Source organism: Oryctolagus cuniculus, chromosome 6 (assembly GCF_051225735.1).
Source record: "Oryctolagus cuniculus isolate XC-2025 breed Fujian yellow rabbit chromosome 6, ASM5122573v1, whole genome shotgun sequence".
NCBI classification, from domain to species: domain Eukaryota; kingdom Metazoa; phylum Chordata; class Mammalia; order Lagomorpha; family Leporidae; genus Oryctolagus; species Oryctolagus cuniculus.
Window position 1 is genome coordinate 51,696,641 of NC_142872.1, and position 21,183 is coordinate 51,717,823.

Below are 21,183 nucleotides of genomic sequence, written 5' to 3' on the forward strand. Positions count from 1 at the left end.
CCAGAGCTGGGATGATCAGAAGCTAGGAGCCATGAACTTCTCCTGGGTCTCCCAACAGGGGCCCAAGGACTTGGGTCACTTTCTACTGCTTTCCCAGGCAATAGCAGAGAGCTGGATCGGAAGTGGAGCAGCTGGGACTTGAACTGGCAGCCATATGGGATGGTGCCACTGCAGGTGGCAGCTTTACCTGCTACATTACAGTGCTGGCCCCAGGTTTGCATATCTTTGAAAAGTGGGAATCTCTTACTGCATTGATTATATTCTTTCTTCCTCTTCTAAGATTTATGTGATTGGAAGCAAACATTGTGCCTCTTTTTTATTATATGTGTATTTTTAATTGACACATAATAAGTCTACATATTTATGGGATATAGTGTAGCATTTCAATACATACATGCAGTGTGTAATGATCAAATCAAGACAATTGGTATATATATTACCTCAGACACACAAGAGGGAACTTCCAAAAGTTTATGGAAAATGTCTGTTATGAATAAAAACTATGCAGGGATTTCTAGTTTTTTTGGCATTAAAATAAACTTATCTTTTAATTCCATTTTCCCTGAATTTTCTGTCAATTCTTAATGTTGAGAACATTAAAAAATTCTCTTTTGTAGTTATTTTGAAATAATTCAATTATTTTTACTCACAGATATCCTGCTGTGCTGTATAACTTCAGAACTTATTCCCTCCATCTGACTGTGCTACTGTACTTGTTAACCACCCTCTTTTATCACTTTCTTCTATATCTTTTCCAGGTCCTGGCCCCCATTCTATTCTCTACTTCTTAGTGTTCAATTTTAGCTTCCACATATAAGTGAGAACATGAAGTACTTGTATTTGTATGCATGACTTATTTCATGTAACATTTTTGTCCTCCAGTTTTATTCATGTTGTTGCACATTACAGAATTTGATTTTTAAAATATTTTCATAGTTCTTACATTTAATTTAATTTGATTTTGATCATAACTTGATCTTCCCACGTTAGCACACACAGCATAAATTTACCTCATTCTTGGGTAGTAGTTGAGTTTTCTGTTGAATGGATGTACAGTTACAGGTTCCCCTGTCCTTGTACTGGTGGGCACTTAGGTTTACTGGCCCATTTAATCATGGCAGCATAGACTAGTACAGTTCTAGAATATTAATGCAGATGAAGTGTTTTTACTTTCATGAAAATTACCATATTGTAAAGGGACTGAAGGAAATCAGCGTGGCCCTACAGGAAAAGAAAGCAGCAATTTCAAAGGCATTCAAACAACAATGCTAAAATAAAATTAATTAACTTCTCTTTAAACAAATTCTTTTAAGTTTTCATGGCAATTTATGCTTGAGCAAAAATTCTTGGCATGTCTTCTACAGGGAAGACAGTTATTCTCTGAAAACCCTAAAGATAGGAGGCAAGGAGATAACTCCAAGTAGAAAAGGAAGGCTCTGTTAACACTGGACAGAGCCAAAAAAAAATTTAGTTGTATAATTGTCTGCTAAAAGGCCCTTTGAAGCAGTCTGAAACTCTGCAATGTTAATTGCATAGTAAAATTTCCCCCACAGAATCTGAAAATATAGACTGAATATTAGACATCTTAAGGTTGATTTTCAGGCACATCGTAGGTACTCAGACGTTGGTGAGTTGGATGTGGTTGTGGGATGAACAGCAGTGTAGACACGGAAACAAAGACACACTGATGTCTCCAGGTGAGTTCACAACTCCTTGAACCATGAACTCTGAAGGATGTTGGCAGCCCACTGGGTGCTCCTGAAAGTGTTGAAAAGTGATCTTCAAATCCAAGTAAATCCCATAATCTAGAGTTGAGGATTACAAAAACTCCTTCGGTTAGGCAGAAGACAGGAATGTTTCCTTGCGGAAGAGCCCTCCTGGGGAGAGCATGCATGGACACAACAACATATGATTCCTACAAAGTTGGAGGAAAATTATTACAAATAAAGTGCATACTTATAAATCTTATCAACCCACCATAGATATCATTTTAAAATTGATTGTCATGTGTATTTAGTTGGAGAAACTGCTTTTAGAGAAAACTGTGGCCATACACAAGGCTTCAGTGTTTGACATGAGAAGGAAAACCCAGAACCAAATGGTTCAAAGAAAATATAACTCTAAGTCCTTCAAAATGATGTGAACATCTCTGATTTGGGGTCTTGTGACAGATAATGATTTTCTGATAATCCAAATAATAACCTTGGGCACAATGTAGTATGATGTAGATGATCAAGCGTCAGAAGATCTGAGGTCTAGTCCTTGCTCTTTGTTTTCAACTACTTTTATATCTGTGGGCGAGAAATTCAGCCTAACTAGGCTTTATCATCAGAAAAATTAAAGTACTGGTTCTACCTATTTTGCAAGCTTGTTGTAAGGATGAAATGAAATAAATAAATATGAAAATATTTTTTAACTGCTGTTATATAACAAAGTCTCATTACTTGCTGAGGATTACAATGTCCTCAAACTTTAGTGTGTGGATACGAATCATTTTTGGTGTTTGCTAAGGGTGTGGTTGGGAGAACTTCTATTTCCAGAAACCATAAGGCAACGTAGCCTGAAAAACCCTCCCACTGCATGACTCCCTAGAAATGCTGCATAAAACATAGCAAAAATCATTAGAATGCATAACTGAGCTTGTGATAAAGAGAGGAAAATTCCCAGGGTCAGAAACTGGAAAGGGGAGCAGCAATGTGGATGGGTTATTGGGCACTAAAACTGTGTTGCAGTGAGGGATAGTAATCTAGAGTCCTGCTCCCCAGCCTACAGGGGGATGGAGGATAAGGTCTGATGTTCTCTTCAGGTGAAGAATAGGAATTGAGACCTCCTGTACATAGATTTCTCTGGAAGGGCTTTTTTCTCCATTAAAAAGGCAAACAGAAAGAAAATAAAATCTTCTATTGTCAAAGGGAAGTGACCAGGAGCTAACCTTAGTCTGAGTTCCAAGAAGGGGTGATAATGAATTCTCTCTTGTGATTATTGGACAGGGTTGCCCTTTCTTGACTTTATATTACTCACATGATCCACAAAGACCCAACTAACTGAATTCCTGGGGAGGTCGAACCTAGGTATTCTGGCAAGAAACCAAGGCTTTTTCCTTATGGGGTTATTGCTTCCATCCAGGTGTCTGTCTCTGAGTTCTACTTATAAAGCTCGTTCTGACATTACCTTCAGTTCTCAAACCATTGGTAACAAGACCCAAAGCAGAAATACAGATTCCCAAACACTTAAGACACTCAGTGTGAGATACAGAATGTAAATATGTTTAAAATCTTTGAAAAGCATAGATTATTCTGTGACATACCCTAGTCCTAAGGAATCAATAGCTGGAGAGCAAGTAGGAATTTGCACTTTAAATAAGCATCCCAGAAGAGTAACATGCAGTGGACTCTTGGAGGACCCAATGGGATATATGGCTTTGCCACTTTTACAAAATTAGTTCACATTTTGGCCCTTAGAAATAGTAAAGGTATCTGCACTTGGCTGCACCTCCATATCAGTGCCCTAAACAGATACCTGCTGATGATAGATTTTTCTCTTCTTCCTGTGGTTATTTAGACCTTATCAGTTTTCCGACTTGAATTGATAATTAGGTAGTCTGAATTTCTTTTCCCCTGGACTGAAAACAAGCAAAACAACACAAAACAAAAAACAAAAACAAAACTAAAAACCCAACAACGAATCAAAACAAGGAAACAGAAAACTCAGTCAGTAACCCCAACACCGAACAAGGATACTGACTCAACACCGAGAACAAATGCAAGTAGCATTCTTTCCCTCTTATCTGCCATCTGCTTCAACAGCCTCCCCAGTGCATTGCTGCTGAGTCCGCCTAGACTGGAGATTCCCCCTCATCTTGTTATGTCTTATGGAGGTTAAAATGGTGCCTAATGGGCCATTGATGCAGATGGTGACTTTCTTTATTGTTTATGTTCTTTCCATATTGAAAACTTGTATTTGCTTCAGATGCATTTTGCCCTTCAGAGGAGGGTGGAGTGGAAAGGGATTGAGGCAGGGTTAGATGAAGGGCTCAGGAGAAGAGCCACCAGGAAAATTTCAGTCCTGGCTTTGCATCTTTTCATTCTTTGTTGCCTTTTTAATCCATTGAACTCAACATAAGAGGGGTTCGCTTTTGAAAGGCCTATGCGGGGAAGAGTTGTTTTTCCTATCTTTGAGCTGTTCAGCCATCTGTCCCAATTTCTTCCTGGTTTCCTGTTATTTTCATTCTGCCTTTTATAAAGATTAACATGCGGTGCAACCACATATTCTATTAAGCTTGTCTCCTCACTACTTTATCTCATTAACTGCTTGATCACTGTGAATAAAAATAATCTTCCATTAAGTCACAACTTCAAACGTCCCCGAGACTTTAGATCAAGCAAAACTTCAACAGCTTAAAAAAAAATCTCTTTAAATCCAAGAGGTTCACTTCAAAGGAAAACCTATGGGTGTTCTCAGCCCAACTGACAGGTAAATAGTCATTTGTAACTAAAGATATGCAAGTGAAAAAACACGACTTACCCTGGAGTTTATAGCTTCTCTTACCTTCTCTGGTTAAGATAACTTAGAGCTGGTAGGTTTGGCTTGGATATGAAGACAGCCTATACTTGGAGATGGGGTAGTAGTACTATCTAAATATGCAGTTTTCTATTCTGCTTTACACTTTATTTTTTTACTTACAAAATTAAGACAGAAAATAAAACACAAGAAACAGGGAGAAAGGGACAACATCAGCCCAGTATGATATTATCACTCTTAGTATTTTGTTCATAGTCCTTCTAGTGTTTAAGTACATGTGCATGTAACACACATATACATTCACATTTACAAAAGTAGTATAATGTTATAAGCTCTTGTAGTAATTTCTTTTTCCACATCTGTGTACCTTCTTCAACAAACATACACAGCATAAAACATGACAGCTGTGTGCCAATTCCTTTGTCTGGACCCCACTTCTTTCCCTCAGGTAAATCTGTCTGACCTCAGTTATGAATATCTTACTTTTGAGGGCCTTTTCTGATCTACCTGACTTATCTATTCCCCATTGGAAGCACTTATTGCTCAGTGTACTTGTCCATCTAGGCACTGATCACAGTTGAAGCTTCTTGTTCTGATCTGGTTTTTGGTTGTCTCTCCCACTAGCCTTGGAGGTACTTAAGAGTTGGGTCTCTGTATTCCCAAGACCCTGAATGAAGCTTGACACATAGTAGTGCTACATGAAATTTGGTTTGAATGAATGAACGATAAGTTTTCAGTCCTGCAAAATATGCTATTGTAAGCATAAACAATTGCTTATCTAACCAAAGGGCAGTTTTGAGGTTGCTAATTGGGTCTTTTTTTTTTTTTTTTTTTTTGACAGCCAGAGTTAGTGAGAGAGAGATACAGAGAGAAAGGTCTTCCTTCCGCTGGTTCATCCTCCAAATGGCCACTACGGCCGGTGTGCTGCGCTGATCTGAAACCAGGAGCCAGGAGCTTCCTCCTGGTCTCCCATGCGGGTGCAGGGCCCAAGCACTTGGGCCATCCTCCACTACCTTCCCAGGCCACAGCGAAGAGCTGGACTGGAAGAGGAGCAACCAGGATAGAATCTGGCACCCCAACTGGGACTAGAACCTGGGGTGCCGGTGCCGCAGGCGGAGGATTAGCCAAGTGAGCTGCGGCGCTGGCCATAATTGGGTCTGATAAATGGGATAATGAACAATTTCACATGTGTGAAATAGCATGGCTCACATTTGTAGTTATCTCTTTAGAAAAATTCCTGAGAGTAAAATTAATAGATTTTCTGGGTACAGGAGTACTTTAATGCTTTAGGTACAGATTGTCTTCCTCAAAGGTACCAATTATTATTACACAGTCTCTAGGAGTACATGAGAGTGCTTATTTCCCTATATAATTGCCAAAATTGACATTTTTTTTACTTTTGTAGTATGTTTTCATTAGAAAACATTATTATTATTATTATTATTTTTGACTGTAATTCATAGATACAATCATAAGATTAATTGTTCATGGGCACTGGTGCTGTGGCATAGTGGGTAAAGCTGCAGCCTGTGCTGCTGACATCCCATATGGGTGCTGGTTTGAGACCCAGCTGCTCCACTGCCAATCCAGCTCTCTGGTATGGCTTGGGAAAGCAGTAGAAGATGCCCTAAGTCCTTGGATCCCTGTATCCGCATGGGAGACCCAGAAGAAGATCCTGGCTCCCGGCTTTGGATTGGCGCAACTCTGGCTGTTGCAGCCAACTGGGGAGTGAAGCAGTGGATGAAGACCTCTCTCTCTCTCTCTCTGCCTCTCCTTCTGTCTGTGTAACTCTGACTTTCAAATAAATAAATCTTATTTTTTTTAAATTAAGTGTTCATTAAATAAAAGTTAAAAAAATTAAGTGTTCTGCAAATGTGTGTGTTTTTTCTGTGAATTGGCTATTACTAATCATTGTCTTTTTTTTTTTTTAACTTGGACATCTATTTTTCTGTATTAGTATCAATTCCTACAAATTAAGATTTTTGGCCATGTATTACATATATTTCTAGTTTGTCCATTGACCTAAATCTTTTTTATTTATCAATTGATACTTGAATACTTGCACAGATGTAAAATTCTCCATTTCCCCATATTGTTTTGTCTTTTATACTCTTCCCTGCTAAGATTGCAGAAATAGCCCAGTATAAACAAAACAGGTTATATATGAATTTACTTGGGAAAAAGAATAGATTAGCCTATAAATGATGCTGGTAAACTGATCAGTTGAATGGATAGGGAAAATTCAGTTTCATTAAACATTTTCATCAGAATGTGTTCTAGATGGCTTCAAATCAAATTTAGAAGTCATAAAAGAACTGGAAGAATATATTGGTGAATGTAAGATTCTACTTATATTTACTGAGTACATAGGTTTGCATGACTCTAAGGACTACTTTGGAAAAAAATTCCATATTGTTAAAAATTTTATTCAGATATTCCCCAAGTAATTCAGCACTGAGAGAGTGATTTTAGCTCTTCCTCCAATCCCCATAACAATGCTTCTCCTACCCAAGTTAAGCCATAGTAAGAAACTAGTATGGTGAAGAAGAAATGATGTAAGATATGGGTATTAGAGTACTTGGGCTTTATTCCTTACTCATCACATACTTAGGTGATCTTAAAATGACTCTTAAATACTGTCTGTCTCTGCAAACTGGAGTAATAAAAAACCTTGCATTGTCTACTTCACAGAACTGTAGGGAAGAACAAATTAGATGCTAAAATGAACAGTATATATTACTAAAAAATGCTCTATACATACTAATAGCATACTGTTCTTTGTACTGTGCTATTTATTCTTTTAAAAAGTTTCATTTAAGGTATACAAATTTAATGTATTTCATAGATACAGATTTAGGAACATATTGATAGTTCCTACCCTATGCGTCCTCCTTCTTCTCCTATTCAAACTCTTAATTTTTACAAAGATCTATTTTCAGTTTATTTTATGCTCATAAGATTAACTCCATAGTAAGTAAAGAGTTCAACAAACAGTATGAAGAAAAAAATCAGTGTTCCTCAAGAGTAGGGACAAGAGCTGTAAATATTCACCAAATCTCAAAATGTCTATTTCACTCCAAATGCATTACATTTTAGGTAATCTATTAGTTACCACAGATCAGGGAAACATATGGTATGTGTCTTTCTGGGACTGGCTTTCCCCCCCACATCCTTACAGGCATTTGTGTGTTGATTTCTGTATGAGAGCCATTCTAACTGGGGGGATGTGAAACTTCATTCTGGTTTTGATATTTATTTTCCTGATGGCTGAGCAATTTTTCATGTGTCTGTTGGCTATTTGAATTTCATCCCTGGAAAAATGTATGTTCAAGTCTTTTACCCATTTCATAACTGGATCATTTGTTTTGTTGTTGTGGAGTTTCTTGAGCTCTTTATAGATTCTGAAATTTTTTTTAAAGATTTATTTATTTGAAAGTCAGAGTTACACAGAGAGAGGAGAAGCAGAGAAAGAGAGATAGAGAGGTCTTCCATCCATTGGTTCACTCCCCTGATGGCTGCAACAGCTGGAGCTGTGCCGATCCGAAGCTGGGAGCCAGGAGCTTCCTCCAGGTCTCCCACGTGGGTGCGGGGGCCCAAGAACTTGGGCCATCTTCTACTGCTTTCCCAGGCCATAGCAGAGAGCTGGATCAGAAGAGGAGCAGCCGAGACTAGAACTGGCACCCATATGGGATGCCGGTGCTTCAGGCCAGGGCTTTTAACCCACTGCACCACAGTGCCGGCCCCAAGATTCTGGATATTAATCCTTTTTCAGTTGCATAGTTTATAAGTATTTTCTCCTGTTCTGCTTCTTTCTTCCCATTACCTCTTCACTTTGCTGAATGTTTCTTTTGCAGTGCAGAAGCTTCTCAGCTTGATGTAATCCCATTTATCAACTTTGGCTCTGATTGACCATGCTTCTGGGGTCTTTCCCAAGAAGTCTTTGCTATGCCAATGTCTTGCAGAGTTTCCTCAATGTTCTCCTCTAATAATTTGTTGATATCGGGACATAGATTAAGGATCTTGATTCATTTTGAGTGGATTCTTGTGTAAGGAGTAAGGTAGGGGCCTTGTTTCATGCTTCTGCATGTGGAGATCAGTTTTCCCAGAACCATTTGTTGAAGAGGCGTCCTTGCTCCAGGGATTGATTTTAACTCCTTTTTCAAAGATAAGTTGGTTGTAGATGTGTGGATTGATTTCTGGAGTTTCTGTTCTGTTCCATTGTTCTACATGTCTATTTTTTTTTCCTGGTACCAGGCTCTTTTGATTATAACTGCCCTGTAGTATGTCTTGAAATCTGATATTGTGATGCCTCTGGCTTTTTTGTTGTTGTCTAAGATTGCTTTATCTATATTCAGGGTCTGTTGTTTCCATATGAATTTTAGCGTCATTTTTTCTAGTTCTGAGAAGAATGTCATTGGTCTTTTGATTGGAATCACATTGAACCTGTAAATTTACACTGTGTTATTAATTCTTGACTATTTCTCCTACAGAATGATTTAAGAGAAATTTTGTTTCTCCTTGTGCTCTGAAAATACATAGTGTGATCGTATTTTTCAATGATTAAAAGCTTTGACTCTGGAGTCCTACTGAATGTGGTTTGAACCCAGGTTTTGCCATTGGGTTAGTTATTTTAGTCTAAGTTTCAGTTTTCTCATTTTTGAGAGGAAGAAATAATAGCAGCTACCTCATTAAGTCAGGGCTCTAGATTATGCAAGTAAGTCAAATAAGAGAAGGAAGCCAAAGAGAAATATAATAAGTCTATCTATACATCTATATCTATTCATATTTAATCTAATCACAGTCTCCAGAAGTGGTTCGTAAAGGTCTGACAGGGACTCAAATGATGATCTTGTTCTCTTATTTTGGTTTGCTTCTTCTCTTAGCTCAATCTTTTTTTTTTTTTTTTTTTGCATACATTACAGAGAAGATGATGTGCCAGCCCCTACTTTATATGTATCACTTTCTCGCACTTGAAATGTAAATGATTTATTGATTTAAAAAATTGTGTTGACATAGTGTTAATTGGCCTACTTTTTTTTTTAATTGAAAAATTTATTAGAGAGGTACAGAAACATATTGAGGGATGAGAAAGCCAGAGAGAAAGAGCTCTGTATGGTGATCCACTCCTTAAATGCCTGCAACATGCAGAACTGGGCCATAGCCAAAGCTGAGAGCTAGTAATTTAATTCAGGTATCTAGTGAGTATGGCAACAATCTAATCACTTGAGCCATCACTGCTGTATGCCAGTAATGCAGAAATCAGAGCCAGATATTTTGTTTATTTTTATTTTACTTATTTGAAAGGTAAAGTTACAGAGAGAGAGAGGGAGAGATAGAGAGAGAATCTTGTATCTGCTGGTTCACACCCCAAATGGCTGCAATGGCCAGAGCTGGGCCAGGCCAAAGCTAAGAGCCAGGAGATTTGCCCAGGTCTCCCACATGGGTGCAGGGGCCTAAGAACTTGTGCCATTCTCCCCCGCTTTCCTAGGTGCATTAGCAGGAAGCTGGTCCAGAAGTGGAATAGCTGGGGCTCGAATTGGCACCCGTCTGGGATGCTGGTGTTGCGGGTGCCCCAGGTGCTCTGGTGTGAGATGCAGTTATCTTAATCACTAGGCTAAATGCCCACCCCAGTTCTACTTTTATCATATCCTCTTCTGAACTAATGATTTGGTCTGGTGAATAGGTTGCTCTAATTATTTAGATCTGATCTTCTTGCCCTTAATCATGGCCCTGGCCACATGGTATTGGGACTGAGAGTTCTATCACTATCATATGATTGGAGATAAGAGCAGCTTCTCAAAGGAATGAGGTGAAGAGGATGTGTTAATAGACAAAAATAGCCAATGTGGAACTTTCTTTTACCATTGTCTAATATATAGAAAAAACTTAAAAAGGGAGGTAGGGGGAAGAAAAGATTGTTAGCTCTTGCTTGTTTTGTTATTGGAAGGAGGTTTATTTTCTGGATGCTTTGCAGATAATAGTCACTTTCAGAACCGTTGCAGTTTAGCAACTTTGAATGGATTTATTGTGACCTCTAGGAATCAGTTCCAGAAGGCTATTCTGTGAGAGGTGAAAAGAAGGGGAATCACTGTTAATCTTCACAGGAATTATCCTAGAGAAGAGCACTAGGGGCCAGAGTAGGGAAAATAAGCCTATCTTTTCTGATGTGACCCTTCTCATAATAAAGGCTCATTTTCAGGGGTTGCTGCAAGAGTGCATCAACCTGGATTCCCTGCTGCCATTCTTGATCTCTCTTCAGAATCATAGAGTTGGTCTTAGACATGGTCAAGTTCACATAATACACAGACTCCTTCTGTTTTCTTTCCTGCCTACTAGTTAGTATGAGACTCCTAAATGTTTGTCCTTTGGTCTCCTCAGTCTTGGACTTATTTTTTTGTTTTGTTTTTGAAACTATTTAGTTGGGGCAAGAGAAGGGGAGAATGAGACAAAGAGGGAATCAGGAGAAAGAGAGACTGGGAGAGAAAAAGCAAACTTGCATCCACTGGTTCATTTCCCAAATGCCTGCTAAAGCCAGGGACCTGGAAACTCAATCCATATTTTCCACGTGGGTGGTAGAAACCCAGACTTGAGTCATCACCACTGTTTCCCAGGGTCCACACTAGCAGAGAACTAAAATTAGTGGCTGGAGCCAGGAATCAAACCCAAACACTTTGATGCAGGATGTGGCATTCTCTGTGGCTATTCAACTGCCAGATCAAATATGCATCCCTGGATTTCTGTTAGTTTTGATTATTATTATTATTATTTTTTTTTTGGTCTGACTCTGATCCCGAGGAGACCAGAGCCCAATGTTTATGTCATGAGAAGGGGCATTTAGTTTTTTGGCAAGTGTTGCATTGTTGAGGTCAAAGCCAAAACTAAAACTCAAATAAAACAAAATAAAACAAAACAAATCAAACCAAGGGGTAGGCATTGTGGTTGCAGTGGCTTAAGCTGCTAAACATCCCCTAACAGAGTGCCTATTCACATCTTGGCTACTCTGCTTCTAATTTGGTTTCCTGCTAATGTGTCTGGGAAAGGAACAAAAAACAGTCTAGGTACTTATTCCCATGCCACCACAGGGGAGACCCAGAATGAGATCCTGACTTCTGACTTTGGCATGCATACTGGAGTATTGCAGCTGTTTGGGGAATAAACCTGAGGGTGGAAGAGTGAGTGCACCCTCTCTCCCTGTCTCTCCCTTTGTAAGTAAATAAATAAATCTTAAAAAAGACCCAGGTTGAACCTTTTGACTTGGAACCATGGCAACATTCTTCTTATTTAAGCACCATCAACTTAAAAATTGAGCTTCCAACTGGCATACATCATCACAGCAAGCAGGCAAGTCTATTGAAATAAACCTAATTACTTTTTCTTAAAGACAGACATCAGGAGACATAACAAATCATGTGCAACAGGATGTATTTTTGGGGTAATTTTCTTTAATTATAAACAACACTTTGATGTACTTGTCTCTAAAGCATCCATGAGAAAGAGTTCAAGTGAATAAATAGTTTCTGCATTTCATAATGTGATTTTAATTCTTCCACCTTGGCTGCTTAAGTATGACAGCTTAATCTGATATCACTGAAAATAAGAAATATCTATATTTCCACGATCACTAAAAGTTCAAATTGGATTGTATACTCAGATAGAACTAACTCGAGTCTTATCAGAACTGAAGCAAAGGAACTGCATAAGAATAGAGTTTTATCAGAAAGAAAATTGTGCTTAAGAAATGGTGTTTGCTCCACCAAAACACACTTGAACTTAGGAGGAAGGCGGATGGAACGTGAGAATCAGAAATAAGGAAATTTTCACATTTTTAAAAATAGCGTCTCCTCCACCATTCTGGAATGTATTCATTCTGTCACTATTAATAAAAAATAATGCTTTCTGCTCCCCAGAACATCTCCTGGTTATGTTCTTAAAGCAGGTAAAATACTGGAGACATCTGCCACATTGGAAAGTGGTGTCCAATAGTAACACTACATGTTTCTCTTTGCTACACCTTTTTGCAGCTGACTTGCCTTCCCCTGACTCTGCTGTTTTTGGAAGTGATTTTTATCTTTATTCCTAATGAGAATGTTTGGAGGACCAAGGGATCAGTATGAAAACAGCTCTATAGGGAGAATGACCAAGACTTGTGGAAATGCAGGGATGTTCCGCACTTATAACCCATTTTGGGGTTGGTGTGTCTTACTGAGGCTGAAATGTATGTACGAGGGTGCTTCACAAAGTTCATGGAAAATAGAATTAAAGTTAAGTTTATTTTGGTGCAAAATTTTTTTTAAATCTGTGAGTGGCTTTTTCATAACATTCATTGTCCATGAACTTTTTGAAGATCTTTGAGTGTATGAATTTAAACGTTTTTGACATCAGAATAAACTTGTCTTTTAATTATATTTTTCCACGAACTTTTGGAAGTACCCTTGTACATCACCCTGTTCTGATACTATTCAGGGCAGGCAGATGTGGGAATAGAAGCTGTTGCTATTGGAGGATTTTTCTGCTCAGCCAGAAAGATGCACTGTAGCTAAAACTTTAATTTTAGCAAGAAAGATGATTGTTACTGCTCTAATGCCTCTGATTAAGGTCAACAGCAGACATTCTTGGGAATAATTAAGATTGCTTTCAAAAATCTATTTTTATTGTCTTGAAAGTGGGAGTTACCAGAAGGAAATGTAGTATGTTTGTACAGATTGTACCAGTCGTATGTTGTTGTGGGACACACCACCCTAAAACGTTTAAAATGACCACCGTTTATTTACTCATATTTCTGTAATCTGGCCAGGGCTCAGCTGGGATGGCTCATGTCTGCTCCAGGTGATGTTAGCTGGACTCACTCTTGTGTTTGTGGTTAGCTAGCTCGTTCTGATGATATTAGTGATTGGCTGGTGCTGTCAGCCCAGGAGGCTTTGTTCTCCTTTGCATGGCTCCTTAGCAGGATAGCTTATGATTCTCACTTGTACTGATAGCTTTCCAACTATGTACCATAAAACTCAATCCCCTTAATAAATATTTCAACCCAATGCCTGGACCATTCCCTTTACTTCCAGGGGATGTGTCACAGATACTCTCAGACTAGTGTCCCAGTGAAATTTGTGCTGTCTGTCATCTGTTTAATTTTCTGTTTGCCTCTCCCTGCAGTCCAGCACGGCAGAGTTGCCACTGCAGTTATGTTTTACTGCACAACTGAACCAGTGCACTGGACTCTTGTTTCTCTGGGGCAAGGCAGAAACACTACCCCTTTGCATTTTGGGCCGTGTTGCATCAGAGGGAGCCCTGGAAGTGCTGCTTGTGTTCTCATTTTGTTCACCTTTCTTTATTCTCCATTGTTCATCCATTTCAGACATGAACCCACTGGGGACTTGACTGAAACTGAGTGAACTTGACAAAGGATGCCACACTTAACTTAATCAAAAGACAATTTGACTTAAGCCTGCTATGTCCTACTATCTGTACATAGAGTGAATTCTCCCAAGAATCTTGATTTGCTAGACTTTTCTGATTTCTATGTCAGTCATTATCTCTCTCTTAAACTGGCACCATTACAAGTAAAGATGGTTCCATTTTAATGTGAAGAAAACAGGGGAATTAGAAATTGAACTGCCTTGATGTAGGCAGTGACTGCAGGTTAGTGAGATTTCAGGGCTCTATTTATTCCATCCCTCAGTTGGATAATCTCCCTTATCCTAAGGAATAAAAGACATCCTGTGGGGGTAGCAAAGAGACACTCCATATGGTGCTCTGCTTTTTCTCACCCTTTTAATTTGGCTCATTGTTCAATCTTAATTTGCGATTGTCACAGCTGTGATTACATTCCTGACATTCCACCAACTCCAAAAACTCTCAAATCTGAACCCTTGGCGGTTTTAATTTTATTTTTGTTGAGAAAGGTTATGTTGTCACAATGGGTAAAGCTAGCTATTCAGTGAGGGGAAACATTTTTTTTTGGGAAAAATATAATTCTGATTTAGTATTAAGCCTCAGAATGGGCTGCAAGCATGGAACCTCAAGTTCAGGGGAGTTGACAACTCAGCCATAATCAAGCTAACTGAATTGGACAGAGCAATGTGAGACATAATTAGCAATTCAGTTCAGCGAGCTGTCTCCTGAAAAACTTAAAATACCTTCCCTGCCTCATACATATTCAGTGCCTCATTTGCTATTGTTTTTATCCAACAGGTTGAAATTCAAAAGGGAGAAATTCCAAGTTGTCTGTATTGCTTTCATCCTCTACATTCTCCTCTCTTTTCAGCAACTCCTTTTGCCGGAGCCAGTCCCATTTCAATACAACAGGTCATCCCACTGCCAAATACATGTTGACAAATACAAAATAATCTGAGCACATTGTTTCCTTCTTGTTTTTTTTTTTTTTTTTTCCTTTTTTAACTTTTCCTCTCTATTAGGTAAACTGGGCAAGTATATTTGCCCAGAGAAATTATGACCACTTGATTGTTGTGATCAAACTGCAAATTTGATCACAAATTACAAATTTGTAATTACAAATGACAGTCTGGAATTCTTCCATTCTTGCGGTTGCTGAGTCGTCAGTTGGTTCATGCTGAACTGGAGACTGATTGATCATCCCAGGCTTTTCCTCCTGCTCTGTTTCCACTTCAGTGGGTTTGGCTTTCACATGGCCTGTGAGTGTGCAGTGATATTTCGGAGGTAACAAGAGAGGAGGAAAAAATCAAGCACATTCCCAAGTGTTCATTACATCTCTCGTTTAGCTGAACCTAGAGTTTCAGCATCAGAAGACTGACTCCTTGACTTCCAAAATAGGTTCTTTGTAATGACTCCAGAAGGACCCTCCAGGCATTATTGGTTGCTTGAAGAGGTAGTGTAGTACAATGAAGGGCAGGAGTCTGAACTGGGACTATGTCAAATCCTGGCTCTCTATTTTCTGGCTGTGGGATCTAGACTATGTTGATTAGTTTAAGCTGCTGCTCTAACAAATTACCATGGACTGGGTGGTCTAAGTAACAGATATTCATCTCTTATAGTTCTAGAGGCTGGAAAGTCCAAGAACAAGATATTAGGAATGGTGAAAGCTCACTTCCTGGTTTGCACACAGGTGTCTTCTTTGTGTCCTTACATGGTATAGAAGAGAGAGAACAAGCTCTCATGTATCTATTTTTTTCTTTTTAAAGTTTATTTATTTATTTCAATGTCAGAGTTACAGAGACATAGGGAGACTTGGGGATATTTTCCATCTGCTGGTTCATGCCCCAAATTGCCATACAGGCCAGTGCTAGGCTTGGCTGAATCCATGAGCTAGAAACTTCTTTGGGTCTCCCAGGTGGATGGAAGGGTCCCAAGCACTTGGACCATCAGCAGGAAGATGGTTCAGAAATGGAGCATCTGGGACAAGAGCTGGCACCCATATGGGATGCTGGCATTGCAGACAGCGGTTTAACCCATTATACCACATTCTGGCCCTCTCATTTCTTTTCTTTTTTTTTTTTTTTAAGATTTATTTATTTATTTATTTGAGAGGCAGAGTTACAGACAGTGAGAGGGAAAGACAGAGAGAGAGAAAGGTCTTCCATCCACTAGTTCACTCTCCAAATGGTTGCAACAGCTGGAGCTGAGCTGATCTGAAGCCAGGAGCCAAAAAGTTTCCTCTGGGTCTCCCACATGGGTGCAGGAGCCCAAGGACTTGGGTCATCTTCCACTGCTTTCCCAGGCCATAGCAGATAGGTGGATGGGAAGAGGAGCAGCCGGGACTAGGACCAGTGCCCATGTGGGATGCAGGCACTGCAGGCGGAGGATTAACCTACTGCGCCACAGCACTGGCCCCTCGTTTATCTTCTTATAATGGTACAGATCCCACCATGAGGGATTCACTCTTTAAAAAAAAAAAACTATTTATTTATTTATTTGAAAAGCAGAATTACAGAGAGGCAGACGCAGAGAGAGGGAGAGAGAGGACTTCCATCCCCTGGTTCACTCCCCAAATGGCTGCAATGGCCAGAGCTATGCTGATCTGAAGCCAGGAGCCAGGAGCCTCCTCCAGATCTCCCACGTGGGTGCAGGGGCCCAAGGACTTGGGCCATCTTCCACTGCTTTCCCAGGCCATAGCAGAGAGCTGGATCAGAAGAAGAGCAGCTGGGACTAGAACCAGTGCCCATATGGGATTTTGGCACTGCAGGCAGTGGCTTTACCTACTATGCCACAGTGCCAGCCCTAGGGCTTGATTCACTCTTTTTTTTTTAACTTTTATTTAATGAATATAAATTTCCCAAGTACGGCTTATGGATTACAATGGCTTCCCCCCCATAACGTCCCTCCCACCCGCAACCCTCCCCTTTCTCACTCCCTCTCCCCTTCCATTCACATGAGGATTCATTTTCGATTCTCTTTATATACAGAAGATCAGTTTAGCATACATTAAGTAAAGATTTCAACAGTTTACTCCCACACAGAAACATAAAGCGAAAAATCATAGATGATTTTTAAATGATGATGAAATCAGATAAGACCTATTGTAATGTTTAATCCCAGTGAGAGTCAAGTTGGGAATTGATAATTTCTTCTTCTTTTTTTTTTTTTTTTGACAGAAGATCAGTTTAGTATGCATTAAGTAAAGATTTCAACAGTTTGCACCCACACAGAAACACAAAGTGAAATATATTTTTTGAGTACTCGTTATAGCATTAAATCTCAATGTACAGCACATTAAGGACAGAGATCCTACATGAGGAGTAAGTGCACAGTGACTCCTGTTGTTGACTTTACCAATTGACACTCCTATTTATGGCATCAGTAATCTCCCTATGCTCCAGTCATGAGTTTCCAAGGCTATGGAAGCCCCTTGAGTTCTCTGACTCTTATCTTGTTTAGACAAGGTCATAGTCAAAGTGGAGGTTCTCTCCTCCCTTCAGAGGCGAGGATGTGGGGAAAAAGGGACACTAACCCACTGTTGGTGGGAATGCAAACTGGTCAAGCCACTATGGAAGTCAGTCTGGAGATTCCTCAGAAACCTGAATATAACCCTACCGTTCGACCCAGCCATCCCACTCCTCGGAATTTACCCAAAGGAGTTTAAATTGGCAAACAAAAAAGCGGTCTGCACATTAATGTTTATTGCAGCACAATTCACAATAGCCAAGACCTGGAACCAACCTAAATGCCCATCAACGGTAGACTGGATAAAGAAATTATGGGATATGTACTCTTTAGAATACTATACCGCAGTAAGAAACAACGAAATCCAGTCATTTGCAACAAAATGGAGGAATCTGGAACACATCATGCTGAGTGAAATAAGCCAGTCCCAAAGGGACAAATACCATATGTTCTCCCTGATCGGTGACAACTGACTCAACACCAAAAAGGAAACCTGTTGAAGTGAAATCGACACTATGTGAAACGGTGACTTGATCAGCATAGCCCTGACTGTTAATGAACAACTTAATACATTACCCCTCTTAGTAGTTTTTTTTTATCTGTTCTACTTAATATGACTGGTTTAATTCTGTAATTAATACACAGTTATTCTTAAGTGTTGAAATTTAACTGAAATGTGATCCCTGTTAAACATAAGAGTGGGAATAAGAGAGGGAAGAGATGTATAATTTGGGACATGCTCAAGCTGACTTGCCCCAAATGGTAGAGTTAGAAACATACCATATCCCTCTTAGTATTTTTTTTGTTTGTTCTACTTAATACTTTTGGCTGAATACTGTAATCAATACACAATTCTTCTTAAGTGCTGAAACTGAACTGAAAAGTGATCACTGTTAAATATAAGAGTGGGAATAAGAGAGGGAAGAGATGTGCAATTCGGGACATGCTCAAGCTGACTTGCCCCAAATGGTAGAGTTAGAAACATACCAGTGGACTCCAATTTAATCCCATCAAGGTGGCATGTACCAATGCATCTCACTAGTCCAAGTGATCAATTTCAGTTCACAATTGATCATAATGAAAGGACTAAGAGTCAAAGGGAGCACATAAACAAGTCTAGTACCTGCTAATACTAACCGATAGAATAAATAAAGGGGAGAGTGATCCAACATGGGAAGCGAGATACTCAGCAGACTCATAGAATGGCAGATGTCCTAAATAGCACTCTGGCCTCAGAATCAGCCCTAAAGGCATTCGGATCTGGCAGAAAAGCCCATGAGAGTATTTCAGGCATGGAAAGCCAAGACACTCTGGCAAAAAGATCTCTGTGAGTGAGATCCCAGTGGAAAGAACAGGTCTTCAAAGAAGGAGGTACCTTTCTCTGAAGGGAGGAGAGAACCTCCACTTTGACTATGACCTTGATTCACTCTTACTACCTAATCATTTCCCAAAGATTCAATCTCTGAGTATCTATTGGAGGTTAAGGTTTTGACATATGAATTTGGGGAGGGGACACAATTAGTTCGTAACATTGACTAGGTTGTTTTACCTCTATAATCTTCATCTGCAAAATGAAGATCATAATGTCTGTGTAGATATGACTATGAGGATTAAATAATATAATGCATAGGAAAACCTACTGAGTTCTGGTTACTCTGTTGGTGCTCAATAATTGTGTTCTTTCTCTTAAAAATTTTCTTGTTCTCATTTTAGTCTTCTTTTCCCTTTTTAAAATTGTATTTTCTAATATGACTTCAGGAAACATAAAATGTGCTAAAATTTTAAGAAAATTATAGTACTTTCAATCTCATTCCCTTCAAATTTTCTTTTAAAAAAGATATATTCTAGCAATCAGTAAATGCTGATTTAAGTTTAATCTTCTTTTCTCTTTCCTATCACTTTCTGGGAGAGGAGACTGGCCAAAGGCATAAAGTTGAGTTAAATGAGAAGTGTTTTTCTAATCCTAAATTCCTGGAATTTCACTGTATAGCCTCACTTCAAAATAGCCTTTCTAAGATTTTAGCTTTTCTGTTTGGGGAGCATTAGAATAAGAAAAATTTTCTGTTAAAATTTGCAGTTTACTGATTTAACTTGAATGCTGAAGGTTTGATTTTCACAGCTTTTTTTTTCATAAGTAGAAAGTAGGAAGTTAAAATGTGCTCATTCTTGTAAATATTTTAGAATGGGAAGAGATACAATCTAAATGAATTCCTGTTCAAAAATGATGATAATTTTGGTAGAAAGTTTTAAGAAGCAATGGAAAAAAGAGAAAGGCCACTAGTGTTGTAAATCAGAGGACATTTGAAAACTTGGTCTTTTTCAAAGTTGAATTTGCCAGAGCAAGTTGACCTATGAATGAATTCATAAAATGAGAAGTACAGGGACTGGATTAAATAGAAACATTCCCTCCCCATCCTCAATCCTTCCTGAAATCTTACATGTATTGTGTTATTTGGCAAGTGATTTAGCATTTTGTTGATTATATCATACACTGTCCTCTGTTTTTCCAAATAAAATCTTCCTTCTTTTCAAAAATATTTTCAGAAAATTTGAAGGGAGGACTCATCTCATAAGCTTATTTTATGTGGCCTCTCATCCTGCATATGCATTGAACAACAAAGACATCCTTGCCAATTGGAAACAAAACGAATCCAAAAACCTATCTTCTGTCTGCCATATTCTTCTCTTTATGAATTTGTTAAGGCAGGTCTGGGCTAAGGCTACGACCCACAAAGGTCCTCAAGAAAAAGGGATGTCCGGGAACGCTGAAGAGATGAAGGGAAGCAGAGAAGCCTTTCAGGAGAATATGTTGAACTCCACGATGGAAGGGGATGAAAAATTGTGGAGTGAAGACATAGAGAAAGGGAAAGATGGAAGAGAATCAGCTTCTGTGGAGAGGATTAGGACCATGAAAAAATTCTGAAATAGATTTCATTTCATGTAGGTGGGAAACAGGGTAGAGGATGTTTTAGAAATCAAAATCCCTTTGGACAACTTTAATGAGGTCTTTTTTTTTTAAGATTTTATTTATTTGAGAGGTAGAGTTATAGACAGTGAGAGAGAGAGACAGAGAGAAAGGTCTTCCATCTGCTGGTTCACTTCCCAACTGGTTCACTTCCAGCAATGGCTGGAGCTGCACTAATCTGAAGCCAGGAGCTAGGAGCTTCTTTCAGGTCTCCCACACAGGTACAGGGGCCTAAAACCTTGGGCCATTTTCTACTGCTTTCCCAGACCATAGCAGAGAGCTGGATTGGAAGTGGAGCAGCTGGGCCCCGAACCGGCACCCATATGGGATGGCAGCACTGCAGATGGCGGCCTAAGATGCTACGCCACAGCACTGGCCCCTTTAGTGAGGTCTTGCAGATGCTCTCTTGTGTCTCTCAAACAGGGGTGTGAGAAGCAATTCTTAATGGAGAATTGAGAGAGCCAGTACTGCACAGAGTGGGGACAAGGTTCTACCTGAATTACTTGAAGCCTGACGAGAGCTTTGAACTTTCTTAACTATGAAAAACACTGCCCTTTGCCTCCTTGAACAAACATCCCCAGAATGTTGAAGGGAATTTATCCTGAGGTTTCTACTTTAACCTCCATAGCATCCTAAATCCTGAAGTCTCTGCAAAAAGTATATTTTGTTGACAGATTATTGTATAGGGTGTAACCTCCCACAAAAATCTTCTCTAAATCCACCAGAATGGTAAAAATGAATGATACTGTATCAAAGTTGTGGCTATATTTGCTACATGGCCTTCAATTTTTTGCTTCTTTTTATCACACTTTTTTTTTAAGCGGTGAGTCTATTGAGAAATC